Source organism: Argiope bruennichi, chromosome 9 (genome assembly GCF_947563725.1).
Source record: "Argiope bruennichi chromosome 9, qqArgBrue1.1, whole genome shotgun sequence".
In the NCBI taxonomy this organism is placed as follows: domain Eukaryota; kingdom Metazoa; phylum Arthropoda; class Arachnida; order Araneae; family Araneidae; genus Argiope; species Argiope bruennichi.
The window spans coordinates 7592404-7611906 of record NC_079159.1 but is presented as its reverse complement, the minus strand read 5'-3'; the positions used below and the strand labels follow the sequence as shown (position 1 = coordinate 7611906).

Genomic DNA, 19503 nt, shown 5'->3' with positions numbered 1-19503 from the left:
CCATGAGTAAAGAAATGACTTCAAAATATTTCTTAGAGGTGAAGTAAAAAATTCCACAAACGACAATCGTCAATGTTGACTGAAAAATGAAGCATAGGTCTATCAAACCCTATACCATTAAAAGATGTAGTTGTTGTTTCTAATGGCATTTGTCATACACAAGCCCATTGACTTTAGAAGTCAGTGATTTTAAGCCAAGGGTGCGTCACTTGTTTTTCAGTAGCGTGATTTAAGCCCAAGAGTATGACTTAGCTACACACACGTCACAACCCTTTTTACGGGGCTGACTTCATGTATGCATTTCCTTCACAGAACGTAATTTAGACCTGAATCTGAGAACGATCACCCCTGATCCAGTACCCCCAGTGGTATTTATCTCGACATGGAGGACTTTGTGATCACTACAGATTCATACGTGCGCCAGCCACCACACATACGGAGTGTCTTCGGCCGGCGAGGTTCGAACTCGCAAACTAAGGGACGCAAATCCAACGCCCTACTAACCGGCTGTCAGGGCCCTAAAGATGTAGTGATCACACTAAACGAATATATTTTTTGTCCATTTGAATATGTCGATTCAGCACCAGTGCAATTTGAATCAAATGATGACTTTAATTATGATCACATTAACATTCATCATAAAGAGAAATCCACTTTAGTAGATACTGTATCATGTAAATTAAAGATCTCCGCATTGGAACTCTATACTGTTGCTATGTTTGTGTACATTTTTTTTCCCTTGAAAAGATAACTTTCGGAACCATCAGCGAAGGCGTTATCTCCTCGATTTTTTTTCGCATAAAAAACAAAACGGCTCATTTTGTATTATATTTTGCAATATATTGAATACAACCGAATATTCATTTAGTCCTCTTTATGCAAATGAATTAGGTTCGAAATTTGGGATGCAATTTTCCGATCTTGGTGCGAAGAAAATACGTCAAATATTATTCATCTGATTTGCTATATTTTTAAATCATTTTATTCATATAAATACGAAGAGACAAACATATATTCTGTTGTTAGACACAGTGGAAGATTTAGGCATTTTGCCAATCTAGGCGATGAAAACGGCAATCTTTCAACAAGTCCCCTCCCCAATACATGTAATAACTAGTCAATTTAGTTTCATATTTCAACACATTTGTAACTTAATCAACATATGAATGTTTTATTTTAATATTTTTTACTATGGTAGTTTTGTGATACTATACATGTTTTTATTATTTTAAAATTAGGCTTTGTTAACCTCACTACCAGGAAAAATGACGTTATTTCGACAACGCTAAGAGAGTGATACAGCTCCTATATGTAACATATGCAATTGCATTTTAAGAGTAGAGGATATTTTATGTTCATGCAAACATTTTTTTAATTCAAAGACAAGCCGATTTTGGTGAACATATCGTTGATTTAATTGGCATCATACTGGACAACTCTAATGTTAAGGTTTTTACTTTCCTTGGTGAAATTCAACTTTTTAAAATGATCTCCTTTTAACGATATCATTTTAAAAAAAATTTTTATAATAACGAACGTTTGGCGCAGTATGAATAAATGGACCCTTGCGTCATTAAACCAAACCAAACAAATATCATGTTTAAATTATTGATTACAAATTTAAAAAAAATTAAGGAAATTACTAACTACTAATTATATTTATTTATATATAAATAATGAATTGATTAATTAATAATATTTATTTATTTAGAAGTATTTCATTATTATGGAACGCTATTTAAAAAATAACAATGATTTGTGATTTTCAAAATAACATTAAAAAGTACTATTTTATTAGACCTTCCATTTGAATGACCATTTAATGAGTAATAACCATTAACCATAATAACCATTTAATGAGTAATTAATATTTCATTATATTATAAAAGTTAATTTCTTGTATTATAATTAATGATTTTAATAATTATATACATATATACGCCTTGTAGTCCTAATATTTATAATTTTAAAAATTTGCATTTCTTACCAATTTATTTGAAAATAAATCAAATAAAATTTTTTAAAACGACAGGCTTGCGATTGCCTTTTAATCAGAGGATCATAAGCAGCTGTCTACTTTGGCTAGTTAGATATCCATCGCTGGTCAGACATGTCTTTAATCCAGAATGAGTCAAAACTCCCAATAAAAATGAAAATCTTAATTACTTTGAACTATAATTGTAGTTTTTGTGATGTTATTTTCAGGGAGCTAGTTTGTGCAGATCGAAATGCTTTCAGATTAGCGTGAAGGCTTCCTTAAATGGTATGGAATAAGCCTTGAAATAATTTTTAGTAGTATAATTTCAATAAAATAACATTATAATTTCAGTTGCTGAAATTGTACTTAGTCCTAATGTGTTGTACTTCTTGTTCCCGATATGGAAAAATCTAATAATGAAAAAAAAAAAACCTCTTGCAGTTTATAAAAATTTTGATACAGGAAAACAACTTTCAAGTTTCTTGAGATTGTCTTGTTGAACTTCATTTGTATTTAAAAAAATAAATTATCTGACATAAAAAGTAATTTTTTTCGGTAATAATGGCTTTTATGGTATTCAAAATAAATAAAATTATCGGAGAAATGTAAAAACGAAAGTCCTACTCAGAAGTACTATTTTAAAAATTGAATTCTTTAACATTAAATTTGTTTTAAAAGTGGTTTCACTTAATAAAATATTTACGTAACGTATCAGGTATTAATAGTTTTGGTTGTCTATGTATTTAAAATAATATGAGAAATCAAAGAATAAGTCAGCCAGTTACAATCATTGGTTCAATTTCGACCTTTTTTTTTTTTTACTTGTAAGCTCATGACCTAAAATATAACATGAATGGGCGTTTACTCTCATCCATTATTTTTAAGAATTATTCAATATATATAATATATATACTACATCACTGCGCATTTCTTATGAGAAAAAATAGTGATTGTGTTCGTCAGCCACAACCATTGTACTGCTTTCGAAATTTTTTATTTAATATGAAATTTATTTTATTCTTAAATATGCCATCAATGGTTATCTGAAAAACTAATCGCATAGAAGAAACGAATCGCCTTGTTCCACCTCCGCTCAAATTTCGACAATTTTTATTTCATTAGAAAGCTCATGTAGATAAGATATCGTCTGTCGCTTGTCCTTCACTGAACTCTATTTTTGAGATAAATTTCAAACACATTACTTCACTGTAACTGTAATGAAAAAATAATCACGACAGACTCCCCCAGTTCCAATCATTATACCGATTTTAAGAATTTTTATTTCGTGGGAATTCTTATAACATCTAGATACATCATTAATGATCTTTCCTCGTTTGGCGCCTTTTATTTTCTAGAGAAATCTCGAAATTTTGAGACAATCCATGTCGAATAAATGAACCGATTTCGCCAATTTCATTACTTTGCAAAATACGAACTAATCAGAATCTCTATGTTTATTACCCAAGTAAAATTCAAAATAGTACTTTCATTTGACGTGATTTATCAAAGTTGATTGAAGCTAATAAATGGATACTGTCAGTTTCGAGATCACTGAAACTAAATGGATACTGTTAAGTCGAACAGCTGGTCACTGAAAGTGGTCAGCTATATTTTGATATTTTGATAAAATTTTGTAATGCATCACTGCATTTTTAAACTAATATTACAAAAAATTTTTATTAATAAATTTTTGATAAGGAAAGCATTGTTTGCTAAAGAGTGAAACGGAACGATTAGAAAAACGTTTTTTCAGTCATTTAATATAAAATTGCTTTTTATTCTAGATCTTTTATCACGCGATAGAAAAAAAAACTTAGATATGAAGTGCAAAATCACGTAGTTAATAATCGATGTTTTATGTTTAACATTTACTTAAACATTTATTGATAAATGCAGAGTGCTTTTAAGGGCTTGTAGCATATTGCCGGAAATTTCGCAGATGAGATGCTTCATTTTGTTACTTTCTTTTACTTTTTAGAACTATACCATTGAAAACAGTTCTCATGATAATAATATTGTTCGAACAAAATAATTCCTATAATTTTTCATCTTATAGTCTGCAATTTTTTTCAATAAAATTTGTGTAAATGTTTAAAAAGCAAATATAAAAATATTGAAAAAAAGGATTTAAAATTTATTTTTGAATTCAATTTTTAATTATCCCGTTGCACTCCTTGGTGCTTTCAGACACAGTTCAAGGCGATGCATCATTTTGACATTTTATTAATTGATTTTTTTTCATTTTTATCTTTAAAAATACTTATTGAGCGGTAAGAAGCATTGGATTAATTTTTTTGGTAGAAATTCAAGTTAAAATACCATTGCATATATTTATGCTTCAGAGTAATAAAGAAATCCTTGTATATAATAAGGCCCAAACTGCATCCAATTACTTTTACGAGTGCCAAGGTTTAATCTAAAATTAATTTAAAAAGTTATTTAGTTAAAATTTCTTAATCTTTTTTTAAGTCCTTATTGTAGCGTCAATAATTACTTCAAATCAATTATTGAATTATTAACAATTATAAGAAAAAAGTAAAATTGGTAATAGGAATTGTTATGCAATGTTTTCGTTACGTGAATGCAATCTTAATTTGGTATTTTCTTAGGTTGCACCTAGTGCTACAGTTCTAATAAATTTATTGTATTTTGTATGTTTTGGAAATATATTGTTCATTGTTAATCATACGCAATCAGTGATTTTCTTACTTAATATATAAATTCTTATTTCACTCTTATCCTTTTTTTTTTAACCAAATAAGGAAGGCCTGCTTTTCAAATGAATATGATGAGTGCATTTTACGAATAATGATTATGAAATGTCTTTGTTTTTTTCCCCCTTCACCATTTAACTCTAGTTGTTTTTCATTAACATCAATACAAGTGTGAATCTCCAAAGACATCATCTGAATTTTAAACCAGCAGGAATGATCTAATGAACCTTTCTCACATGCTCCTTAATAAATGTGTTATCCCCTCCAGTTTGTAAAAATCGTAAGTCATGAATGCCAAGAGAGCTCAGATTTTTATTTTCAGCTCCCCAAACGACCTTTAGTGTTTTGTAATGGGAAAAAATCCTGAATATATATTTTGGACTCATTTTTATTTTCACGAATATGAAGTATTGTAATCGTCAAAACATTCGAACTCGAGATTTTGACGATTTTTCATATTTCAGACTGACAAAACACATTTTTGGAATTGTCTGTCTATCTGTGAATACGATATGTCGATAAAGCTGTGAGCTGTCCAGGATGAAATTTGGTATATGGACTTGCAGATTTCTAAAAAATTCTGAACAAATTCTATTCGGAGGAAAATGTGTCTGCCCACATGTCCAAATACAAGTATACATGACAATTGCGAAATGAAAAGAGCGAGATAAATACAATTTATCTCTATCTTACAATTTAAATACAATTTGTCGAGGGGTTGAACTAAATGGGTAAAATTTCGTATACGGTTTTAGAATTTAAAGTGTGAATTTGGATGAAATTCTTTAAACGATTTGCCGTCTTTCGACCTGTACATTTGCGTGCATGCAATATGATAATTCAAAAATGCAACATTTTAGATAAATAAAATTTGGTTTGTTTTTTTTACTTAAATTGTTGTTTTGTATAAAGTTTGTGTCCAATCCTGTCAACGAAAATTGTCCAAATGCAAATTTGATTTTCATTACTTCACTACGAAGCGCAGAACATTCGAATGAGAAATTTTTAAAATAAAAAGTGAGTACTCGTGGCATTCTTGGCCTTGTCCTAGGTTCGCAGGTTTTAAACATGATGGAGGTAGATATCATTGTGTGGCGAGAAAGTTTCAGGGAGACCTCTCACTTTGATTTAAAGATAAAAATAGAATTTATTGGTAGCATAGCTGATACATGTTCTTGTAATTGTATAAGCATGCATTATGAAGGATAAGATACAGGCAAATAACATATTTCAAATATTCAATGTGTCATTTTTCATTCAGGAGCTCACTATTAACCGAAGAACTTCCTTTTTTTTTCATAGATATAAAAGTTATGATTTAGTCCGATTATTTACAGAATTATTGAATTTTTAGATTTTTCCGTGTTTTTTAATTACTTGGTATATACCTAGTATCTGAGCTAAATACATACAAATATAATGGCTTATATTGAAGAATAACGTTATTAATTTAACAATTTCTTTAAAGAAAAAGAACAAACATGTTTTCCGTATTTCAAGACTTTTCAATGCAATAAATATATTTTAGATCCAATGGCACCTCATCACCTCAGAAATTTTTAGTGATTCAAATAGGTTTATCAAAGAATTGCATTAAAAAATACTACTAAACCCGTAAGTAAATTGCATTTTTAAATTTCGAAATCAACATGAAGTTTGTTCTTACCAAGCACTACATTACCAAAATGTTTTCCCTATTATAATTCTTAAGTTTTTTTAGAGTTTTCACGCTTTTTGTATTTTTTCATTAAGATAATGTAAATCACACTCTATCAACAATCCATGCATCATCTCTCCCCCCCCCCATGCCATGTAACCAATCATGTTTAGAATAAATCTGAGTGTGAAATTCCTCTCATACTGAAAAGCTGCTGTTTGATGGCTTTTGCACAATGTTCAAATTTGAAAATGAAAGCCCTCATTTCATGTATTCATTTATTTGCACAGTAAAAACTGCGAAAATACAATTTTTTTTAAAAAGCTGTAATGTTTATAGTTTTTTACATGTAGTAATTAAGATTAATTGATTCTTCTTCAAGAAAAGTTCGTCTGAATAAAATATTAGAATATTATTTACGTACCTTTGAAGATGAGCCTCTAATAAAAGAAAATGGAAATTCAACAAATCAAGTATGTTTCCATCGAAGCAACAAAGTGCAAAACCGAAATTGATTCATACAGTCAATGGGTGAATACAAAATAAATAAAGAAAAAAGAAAAGAAAAAGATACCTCATAGTCAGGATGGGGGGAGGGAGAAAAAAGAATCAGTTGTCCACACTTTAAGGCTAGTCTGGTGAAATAGAAGCTCTGATAGCTCTAAATTCAAAGGGAAAAAATAGGGCTTTGAATCTCCTAGACCGTCAAACGGGGGTGCTATGGTTTTTCATGGGCAGCCGGACACGTAACTCCGATCTGCATTTCACTTGCTCTTTGATTTATTTTCTAACTTCTCTTCAGATGATTTTTTTTTTTTCATTTTATGTTGATTGTCGGTCTTTCAGATTGATAAAATAAGATCAGAGCATCGAGTTTCTTAAAGTGGAAATGTTAGTAAATTAGATTCAAATTAGCAGAGGTAATCACCCTAAAACCTTTTCGCACATTCTCGTATAAGTCTTACCCCCCCCCCCTTTCTCATAAAATTGGGAGTCTTCGATAGGGTCGCGAATACCTTGCATTTCATTGGCGAAAGAGAGTTGTGATATATAGAGCTTTGGCGTGAATCTAGCATTTTTATTTAATCCATCGGGAGAGTATATAGTTTGGACACTTTTAACCTGTCCGATTGATACCGAAATTTGACACGGAGCCACAATTGCAGTACAAGCTAATATACCAAATTTCATTGATTTACGTCATTCCGTTTATGAATGATTGCGTTTACAGGCATGCGAGAGTACAGAGAGACAGACATTCAGTGATTTGTTGGATGTAGTTCAAAATTTGAGTAAGTATCTATATTTTAAATGCTAAATCTGTGTATAATGTACCTACTTTTTGCGTTTTGTAGTTATCCAGTTCATTCGCATTCAAACAGTAAGACAGACAAACTTCCTGTCAATGGATTTCGTTCAAAATTTGAAAGATGTCCACACAAAGTGTTGTAAATCCGTATACCAAATTTCAATACCGTTTAGTTCAAAGCGTTTTTGAGTTATCATGTTCATAGACAGACTACTAAAAACAGGCAGGAATTGTGCTTTTTTCTGGATGTCTGAAACGTGAAGATTCATCAAAATCTCAAATTCGAATTTTTGACCATTACAGTACTTCCTCTATATTACGTAAATAAAGAAGTAAAAAGCAAAAATGCAACTTGAAAAATAACTTTAGAGGCTTTTGCAGATGTGAAGCCTTAATGAACGAGTCGCCACTGATTAGATCGTTTGATAGGGTCTGGTTTTGAATTTCTAATTATTATATACTCTCTATTGAGAAACCCTACTAAATAGCAAATTTGGCAATATCACCACTCTTGATTCGAAAATTTTTACTTTTCTAGGTAGATTCTTCGAAAACAATACATTAATTCATAAATTTTAAGAATATCTTCGTTGTAGTTATAGAAACCAGATTCAAATCTTGAACTAAATCGAAAATTTATTCAGTGTTTCTTTCGTTAAATAAGTGTATAATCTAGTGCATTTTATAAGTGAAATTTTTATGTTGAAATTCAACAGTTGCCAACCAAAATATTATATTGATTCTTTATAGTGTGAGAATTAATATTTGAGATATATTTGTCGTTTAATGTTTAAAAATGTATCAATTATATGGAAACATTCTTGTCAATATGCATTGGTTTCGAGATGTTATGATTTGGTAATTAGGCCAGTACTATTGAAAATCAGGAATGTTGGCCATTCGATTTTCTCTCGTAAATTCTCTTTAAAATATAATATAATTTGTTATATATGTATATCATTTAATTCTTTAATCAAGAAATCAAAGCTTTTGAATTGATAAAATAATAATTAAAAATAATAAATGACAATACTTTAAAACTATCTAAAATTACCTTTACCACTGAAAATTCGTCACAGATATTAACTAATTATAAGAATAACTACCAAGAATAGTCTCTCAGAAACTTTCTCGTTTACCTCTTAATAAAGATATTGTCTTCCCACATGATGATTTTAGAAATTGGGGGAAGCCGTAAAGTCACCACTATTGATTCTTATTACCATAGATGTCGAAGACAAAAACAAACGGGTCATTCCCCCCCCCTTCATTTCCAATCCCCACTCAGAGTGTGATATAAGAGTTTTGTGTTTCGTAGTGTGGTGAAAAAAATCCAGTGTGCATTTTGGACACTTTCTTTTCGACCGACGGATCCAAAATTTTTTACTGAGCTTCGATTACAATAACAAGATTGTTTATCAAATTTCATTTATTGCGGGCTTGAATGATCGCATTTGCATATATTCGAAACTATAGACCAAAAATACGGATAACTCTTTTAAGGATTTGGTTCAAAATTTAATATAGGTAATTACATTACATTCTCAAAATGCACCAAATTGTATCGATTTAGCTTTTGGTGTTTTGTGGCATTTTTATATGCATTCGAACGGACCAACAGCCAAACTTTTGTGGATGGCTTTTGTCTTTAGTCTATATCGTGTTCACAAACAGAACGGCGAACATAATTCCGATAATTTTTTTGTTTTGGGACGCAGAGAGATCTGAAATACAATGATTCATCAAATTTGAAATTTTGGCGATTACAATACTTTCTCTTTGTATACTTCGTCACTAGAAAATAAAAAGTGGAAAATGAGTAGAAGAAATATGAGTTTGCCATCTTTTATTGACTCTCGTAAATGAAGTATACAGAATTTATAATTATGTAACAATTCAATTACGATAATTCAATAACTCGATTCAGAATCTCTGATTTACAAAAGAATAATTGGAATACTGTTTGCCTGTCTAAGAACGTTATAACTCAAAACACAGCGACCATTTTTACTAAAATTACACAGTTCTGTGATATTTTGTAAGAAATCTGTCATTTGTAAATATGTCTATTCGTTCGTCTATGCTCATCAAAATATTATTACTCAAAAACTCAAATAGTTCGGATTAAATTAAGTATATAGATTTATTATTAAAAATGTACATTTGTATTACATTTTGCATCCAATTCGTAACAGTCTGATTATATGGCAGCCTCTGGTATTGAGAACACATAATGCTGTATCTCAAACACGTTGCAACTTAGACAAAAGAAATTTGATATTTGGCTTGTTATTATTTTGGTCCAAAATTGTAGTATGCATGTACCCAATGCATCAAATTTTGTATCTACTCGATGGTAAAGAAGAGATCGAAAATCAATCCATATTTGATATTCTTTATTGTACTATAAAAAAAATAAAATAGTTCATACTATGTTATTAAAAGAGAAAGTCATAAAAAGAATGCCTCCTGGTTTCATTTTGTTTTACCGATGCTAATGTCAAAAAGTATTATCTAAAGAAAAAATGATCTTAGCAGTGTCTCGAAAGTCAAAAACCTCTTTCCGGGATAAATTGTGATTATCAAGTAAATTATAGTTTCTCTCACGCATGCGCACGTTGACTGCCATGTCACTAACATTCAAAATTTAATGCAAAAATTTTCGGTCAATGTAGAATTTAATGCTAGTAGAAAAGCGTATGTTTAGTTCATATCTCCTTGTTTTAACACGTTGATCAGCATGTGAATCACCTGTGATTCATACATACTATCTAGTTAATGTTTTCTTCTCTACTACAATTAAAAGAAAGCAAATAAGTAAACATCTTATTAGATAATGGTCCTACTCACATATAACTCATAGGTGGCGATTTTGGTGTCATTTGGAAACTGCCAAGTAAATCCGCTATTCAAGCATCTTATGTATAATCAGCCGTTTTTGGCAATCAGTTTGTTCACCCAGATTATTGACTTTTTTAACGATTCATTTGGAATTGTAAAATCATAACCATTATCTATTAGGCGATGGCTAAGCCTAAACTTTGTATTTTCAAGCCTACTTTTTATTTCTTTTATATCTTGTTTCCTCTGACTCAATGTAATGCCACTCCTCTTTAAAGCTTTGCATCAACTCCCTTAACCTATTTGCATCATAAGCGCATATATGCGAGCATTTTACTTAGGCATTTGCCATCAAAGCGCATATTATACTCATGCATATTGGGCACGCAGTCAATGAAAAGAGGTGATCGCAGATAATTTCATGATAAAATACACAGAAAAATAAAATAAAATAAAAAGAACGGCTATGCTTCCAACAGCAGTGAAGTGGTTGTTGTTATTGGCGACTAGGCGAGGATCGAACTCGCAACCTTTGGGTTCGTAGCCGAATGACATAATCACAAGACAAAAGAAATTTCTCATGTCTCGTAGCTGTTATCTGGCTTATAAAGCATCACCACAAGGTAATTAGACCTAGAAAACGTAGACATTTTATTGCGATTTCTTCTGATAGTAATCAAAGTGAGAGTGATTTTGAGTGGGAGAAAACGACAAACCTAAATTGTATAAATTTAGTGTTGCATCTGTTGGTGGTATAAATGAAAACGTAATAAATTTTACTAGCCAAACAATTTTATGCCTTGACCATTTCAAACACTATCATGTTGTGCAAAATAATTAGATTCCATTCCTCTTATTTTTGTTAATCTATAATGAAAAAATTCTTTATTTATGCAATATTGCTTTTATTGTTCATATTTTGAAACATTTTCATTTAAATACTATCAAAAGACATTTTGGTGATAAGAACGCATTTTCCACTTTTCTGTGTGATGCAAATGGGTTAATTTATGAAGAATGTATTGTGTAATTGTAACAACATTCAGTAAATAAATCTGAAATGTTTGTATAGTAATTGGATTACATTTCGCTGCTGCCATTCATCAATAAATAATAACAGTGATTTCTGTGCCTCATAAGTAGCATTTTACATACATAGGTGAAGATTTATGATTTTGGAGAAATTGGAAAAGCGACAACTAAATCCATAGTATTGGTGTTCTTTACGTCATCATCTGAAAATTGCCAAGTAGATACATATTCCGTAAAAATCAACAACGACTAGATATTCTAATTCATGAAAAGATTCTGTTTTCTATTTTAATGGTAATTATATAATACTAGCCGCCTTTGGCGACCAGCCGGTTCGCAAATCTTAATGTTCGTTTAAATTTTAATAATTAAATAGGTTGAACCGGAATTTAACCCCCTTCTCCGCCAAGTTGCGATAACGCTCCAAAGATGGCAATCTTTATTATGCACTATAATTGAACATCTGCTCCTTTGCTTTTGAACATTTCGCAAGGTCGTTGTTGGCGATTTTTAAAAATTGCTCCAAGCAGGAGGTTAAACTCCGGTCGTACCATTAAATATTTTACGCAATTCCAACTTTATTAGATTCTTCGGCAAAATATTTTAAAACTTCAAATTTTGATAGTCATATAATTCACTCATAATATTATAAGGGCCTTCAGTCATAGCCTGAGTGTATCTCTCTATTTTTCTGTTACCCCTCGTAGAAATTATGCTTTAAATTAAAGTGTAAAGGATTAATCTGCAATTAATATAATAATATTTTTTACTGAAACAAAGCATTTTTTTAATACTATGATTATTGATAATAGAGTCACTGAGCGTTTAAACTTTATGGGCACTAAAGAATATCTTTCTTAATTTATGTAATATCTCAAGAATTTGTCAACAAAAATTTCTCAGATTCATCCTGAACAGATCGATTCATTAACAATGTTTCATTTTAAATGCATCAAACACTAAAAAAATAAAATGAATCGTTTAAAATAATCGGTCGAAAACAGGTTTAAAAAAATACTTAAAAAACGATGTACTTAAAACTATAAGCATATACAAAAAAGTATATAACTAACATAAATACAATTTAATTACAAAAGCATCCAATTAACCTAAAAATAATTTAAATCATTGAAAATAGGTTAAAAAAACTACTTAAAAAACGATGTACTTAAAACTATAAGCATATACAAAAAATATATAACAAACATAAATACAATTTACTTAAAAAAGCATGCAACTAACCTAAAAATAATTTAAATCATCCATTGGTTGCCATGTCAACAGTCAGAAAACAATGCGCATGCGTGAATTTTCTTCGCCAGTTACGTTAACGCAAGTGCGTGAATTTTTCTACGCCAGTTGGGGTAACGCTATGCAGATTATACATTTTTAATTTCCTTTATTCTGTGTTATTTTAATTCAAAAGTACTTCAGAATGAATGTGAAACATGGATTAATTAACAATGTTTAATTTTAAATGCATAAAACATTAAGAAAATAAACAGAATCGTTTGAAATAATCCGCCGAAAAATGTTAACCCTAGCCTCAATTCTGTTGGAAGAAAAAAATAACTGAAAGTTGGCGGTGGGGAAAATGGAAGATTTTTTTGGCGGAAAAGTTGGCGGTGGGGAAAATGGAAGATTTTTTTGGCGGGAAAGTTAGTTTTTAACTAATAATTAAAATTCTAATTAAAATTTCAAAAAAAGGGACCCCAGGTGCACATTTCCGACCTCTAAGGTATACATGTACCAAATTTGATAGCTGTATGTCAAATGACCTGGCCTGTAGAGCGCCAACACACACGCACACACATTGAGCTTTATTATAAGTATAGATATAGATATAGATGTTATATTATGATTTTTTAATTTTATCGTTTGCGAAAATACTAAATGGAAGTATGGTAGTTCATGAAAAACTCGGATTAAAGATTTTAGATATCTACTTGTTTTAAGCCTCCTTTAGCCCGAAAAACCAATTTTTTAAAAATTTTGACACCTTGTGTGTGAATGTTGAATGAGAAGACAGAATTTTCTCAATTGATGAATTCTGATATATGACTTTCACACTAAAATTGCAGATTTCTTTCAGATCCCATATATAGGATGTCCGTCCATTCTTGTGTATGTGAACGCTATAACTCAAAAACAAAACAAAGTAGGAAGAAAAATTTTATTATAAAATCTTTACACTCATATTAAAGATTTTTAATCTAATTTGATCTAAATTATCAATTTGTTGGTAGTTTTTTTGAATGGTTGTTTGCATATGAATATGACAATTTAAAAATAAAACAAACTAGATAAATAAAATTTGGTGCATATCTCAACATCGAAACTGTAAATCTACAACGAATTTTGAACTCGCTGGAAAGAAATACCAATTTTTTAAACAGAAATTTATATCAATTTTACTCGCTTTATATGATTCATGTTTGATTTTATTCGCTATTCTACGAAGATAAACACAAAACGTGCCTTATTATATATGAATGCGAAAAAAATTGAGAGAAGACAGTCTCTAGTCTTGCAAATGTGCAAAACTGCATAGGTTTCAGATTTTTATTCAGTTTTTAAGACAGTAGATGACATGATGGTTTGAATATTGTTTTTTTGCCTTTATGCACTATTAACAAAATCCGAACTTCTTTAGCATTCACACATTGATTGGATTACCAGTAATACAATCTTAGAACTCGGAATTACTTTCCAATAGGTTGTTTTTTTAATAAAAGTTTCAATAAAAAAATAAAATACAATTGTGTACAGCTTCTGCATCCTATTTAATTTGTTACTATATCAAAAACAACCGATATTTATCGACTGAAATCGGTTACAAAAAGGCCGAACACGTAACATCGATCCTTTTTACTCGGAATGTATGGTTATTTCAGCCATTAGCGAATCGATTTATGTTAATAAATTATGTCCAGGAGTTTTCCTACGACAGCTGATTTTACTGCAAACGATGAAGTTGATGGGATGCGTGGTAAAAATCACCTGCCATGACAGCAGGTTCGATGACAAAGCAGTTAAAAATGAAGTGTTTTGAAAACTCTGTGAAGAAAACAAATACAACATTTAAAAAAAAGCATTATCCCTTCATTATCGAAACGTATTATAAATCTTTTGAAGGCGTATTATACAATGATTTATTTAAAGTGCTGTATACCGAAAGGTTATAAAAATTTATTTACATTAAAAAGACATTATTTTAAAAATATTTAAAATTTTAAATTGTCATTGTTATTCGTATTAATATTTGGTTATTATTTATTATTTAATTAGATTACTAGTTATCTATTATTTACTAAAACTGAGGAATATTAAAAATATTTCAATATCGTTTATAGTTTAATAATTGGGTCTGTTATACATGTTTAAGATAGGTGCCCACTTTAAAAAGTTTTTTTTTTTTTTTTTTTTTTTTTTTTTTTTTTTGCGAAAATGTGAATTTTTTTATTTGAACAATTTTTTTTTTATAAAATCCTAAGAATACTGTTTCAAAGTCCATTTTTGGAAAAGTTACATTTATGTTTATGTTTGACCTTATATACATTTTAATGCTATTTATATCTTTAAAAGCTATTTTTTCCAATTCTTATCATTGTTAGAATTTTCTTATAAAAATTCATAAATTAAAATGCAACGCATATTTCTTATTCAAATTTGGTATAATAATTTATCAATAAGTGCTGCAGTTCCTGAACTAAAGAATAAGTAATCAATTCATTTAGAAATATTCTTTGTTTGTTTTAATACTTCACAATTGAAATTTCCTGTTATTTATCAATCGAACCCGATATTTAAAGAGCGGACAGAAATACAGCTTATTTTATTTAGGTAATGTATTTCTTAAGCTATGTATAAAATAGTAAGAAAATAATTTGATGTCTTTAAACTAAAAGCTTTATATATCATTTTAACCAAAATAAAAAGTCCTCCATTCAATGTTTAAAAAATTTTATCATTTTACTGGTATATTTTAATTGCACACGTTTTTTTTTTATATTTATTTCGTACAAAGGTATAAAAATGTAACAATTTTAGAGCGTTTTTCAAAAAAAATCATCTCAAACGTAGTCAAATATCTTAAAATCCAGTTTGCTTTAATATGATTTTTTATTGCAGTCCCATTGGTTAGGTTACAAATTAGTTTAGTTCTTTTTGTGTTGATTTTAAAGAAAATTAGAAAATTATAAAATTTCTAAAAAAAAAAAAAAGAATTGTAGTGAAAGATGGTCATTAAATAATCTGATTTCATAAACAAGTAGCAATAATTCAAAAAGAAAATACACAGTGAAACTTGGCTAATTCAGAAGTTATTAACTCGAATTCATCGTATTTTTCTTAAAATACGAAACAAACAGCAAAATTATAAATGTGTTTCATAAATTAATCCACATACGAAACTGATTTAATCGGTTTTGTATAGAGTTCTGGAACTCCGCATCGCTCTATTAAACAGTATTCCATGCTAACATAATCAATATGGAATGCTATCATCCAGAATAATGATACAGTGCCATGCGATTCTGTCGATTATACAGTTTATGAAGTCAATAGCAAATGAGAGTACTGGAAACAAAAATCCTATCTCTCTGAAGCATCCCCAGTACATTCCGTGAGATTAAGTCTTTAGATTAAGTTGCTGTTTCATGAAATAAATGTTTGGTGCTGAAAATATAATCCTTTGATGAGTCTTTCATGATCTCGAATTATTTTTTTTAATGAAATTACCACTTATAGTCTTCATCTTTATAGACTTCCACCGCCACCATTCTGAATGAAAAGGCAAGGAAATCTACAGGGTGGTTATAATTAAACTGCCCCTGTAAGCAGCATCGTACAACTCAAACGGGTGAACGGAATGCAACGAAATTTGGTATATAGACTATACACGAGATGGAATTTCGAGAAAAAAAGTTCCAAAATCTCTACCAGATGGTGCATTTTCCGGAAAGACATTAATTTTGACGCAATAAACGACCAAGACGGAATACAGAAACAATATTAACATTTAATTAGTTTCAGATCACCTTGTCGTCGAACCACATTAAGTAACGGTAAGGAAAAAATAGCAGTACGCTGTTTGAGAGAAAAAAAAATACAGTTCAGTTTATATAAACAAGAAAAGAGTAGAACGAAATTGCACAAGAAGGAACAGTTGTTAATCGGTCCAGGATGGTGTAGGGAAATATGGTCCATGTGACCACCCTCCTTCACCTGCAAAATTTCAAGTCGATGGGCAGTGTGTTCAACAACAGATCGTAACTGATCAGTTGTGATGCTTCGCACATGAAGCGCTATGGAGTTCTTTAAGACATACCGTCATCATTATAGCTGGAAATATCCACATAAAACATGACAACGACTGCAAACGTTTCTTACCTTAACCTGTTTTGCATAAAGCTTCCTCTTCGCAAGCATGCAAATCTCGACAATTTTTCCTAGAACTGACAGCTTTTCCCGCTTTTACATTTTATTACTCATGATTCTTGTTCTGGATTGTTAATATTGTTTCTGTATTCCGTTTTGGTCGTTTAGTGTTAAATTTAACGTTTTTCGGGAAAAGCGTCCTCTGGTGTACCTTTTAAAACTGAATTTTTTTTTTTTTTTTTTTTTTTTGAAATTCCGTGAGCGCATCTCGTGCATAGTCTATGTACCAAATTTCGTTGCAATACTTCATTCGTTTGAGTTGTATGATCCTGTTTACAGGGAAAGTTTAATTATAACCACCCTGCATATGTAAACGAAGAAAGAAAAAAAATACTCATTCTAAACACAGATACTCCCTCCATTATATGATGTCAAATGCTTATTATTTATTCTGTATATTTTGGAATACCTACATCTTAATTACCAATGTTTAAGTTGCACACCTTATCACATTTTTCCTATATCTCATATTCATAAAATTCCACATCCTCATCTTATTACGGATTTAATATTTTTTTTACTTTATTTAATCTAATGTATAAAAAAACATATTTCTAAATTCTAACTTTTTTCGCTGGTAGTTTTTCTTTCTTTCTTTTTATTTCGAAGAATAAAGGAGGTATTGAAATCGCCAAAAAATCCGAACTTGAGATTTTGGCGGATTTTCACATTTCAGACCTCCCTGAATTCGCAAAACATATTTTTGACATTATGTTGGGGAAAGCTATCAGCCCACCATTTAATCATAATGTCAGTTTTCTAAATAAGTTTATTTTCATAATCCTCTATTTACGTTAATTACTTTGAAAAAATGACCCTAAACTCATTTATTATAAACCAAATTAGAGTAAATATTAGAAATAAATATTTACAGCAAAAGAACCAAAAAGAAATAATGAATCCGGTCTGAAGAGTTTCTCAAGGCCACCCTCAGGCTAGGATTCAAACCAGGGATTTTTTCTGTGAGGGGTCTGACTTTGGTCCAACAAACTGACCCTTCGTGACCCGAAAATCCCAAGAAATGGAGGTTTTGGTGATAAAATTAGTATCAAAAAATTAAAGATAATTATGCAATAACAAGTAAAATCATTTCCAAATTTAGTTTTATTTTGTACCTGAAAGGAAAGAAATCTCTTGCCTCAACAATCTGGAATCTTCGAATCAAATCCAAATGATTTTACTTGTTATTGTATAATTAATTTTGTGATACTAATTTTATCTCTAAAACCTCCATTTCTTGGGATTTTCGGGTCACGAGGGGTCAGTTTGTTGGACCAAAGTCAGATCCCTCACAGAAAAAATCTCTGGTTTGAATCCTTGCCTGAGGGTGACCCTTGAGAATGTCTTCAGGCCGGATTCATTATTTCTTTTTGATTCTTTGGCTGTAAATATTTATTTCTAATAATTATTCTAATTTGGTTAAGTTCATTTGTGTTTTAGTTGTAGCAGCATTAGCGCTCTCTAAATACAATGTATATTTTATTATATAGATTCAGGAAATATTATATAGGTGAATTTTCATGTTGATTATTTTTGGATTGATAGTTTCTTATTATAAACATGTATCTCGAATCAAAATTCCAATCAGTTTTTTAAGTCTTAAATACAGCCTATCCTTAGTATGAAAATTATCTCCCCCCCCCCCCCTCTTTTTGTACTTGTTCAAGACAAATACGTGTGTGTACCCTTCTAACCCAGAGGTAGAATCTTTGCTGTGAATTTTAAAGATAATAAATCCGGCACTCGATTCTATCCATGTCTCTAAATAGGAATTTGAATTTTCAACATTCATCCAACCCGAACATGAAAATTTGCTTATCTTTTTTTTAAATTTTCGAAGTAAATACATCTGGTGCTATTTTCAATTTGGGGTTTTAGAGTTTGCCCTCGATTCCATCCGCAATTCACCAGGTATCCGAGTCGTTAAAAATGTTATTGTAGTCAGAAGTTATCACATTCCCGCTACGGATGCATTTTCTTAATTCGAATTCTTGTTTTAAATTAATATCCTATAGATAAAAGCATTTCGCTAAATGCATTCATCTTCCTTGATAAGGGTCTATCAAAACCACCACATAAAAGTAAACTGCCCCGAATGTTCACATTTTTATTTTCAAAATCCTACACATGAGTATTTTGTGCTCATAGTACAGTGAAAGCAAAAAGGGTAAATATTTTAGAAGCCCCCCTTCCTCCCTTTTTCAACTAACTGAAACCAAAATTTGGCGAAGAACAATCATTTTAGTTAGAAGATCAGATACCAAATTTCATTTTTCTAAAGTTAGTGCAATACAATGTGCCGATTTCTAATTCAATGAATCACCATTTGCAAAGACAGGTGTTCCTGCTGCACGGTGTGGTCAATACTTGATTCATTTAAACTTAATCAAATGCTTGGCGTTTTAAGAGAGCCAACTCATGGCAGAAGAATAAATTGCAATCGCTATTGATTTATTGGGATTTTTTTTCTCATTTCAATTTAATTATTAAAAAAATGAGATATAAGATATATCTCTTATCTAATTAACGACGG

General features: G+C 30.3%; 1 protein-coding gene across 1 annotated transcript in view; it reads left to right on the top strand.

Moving 5' to 3' along the window:
* LOC129983763 (integrator complex subunit 6 homolog) overlaps nt 1-19503 on the top strand; it is a 186514-nt gene that overhangs the window by 10008 nt on the left and 157003 nt on the right. The gene's annotated exons all lie outside the window — the stretch shown is intronic.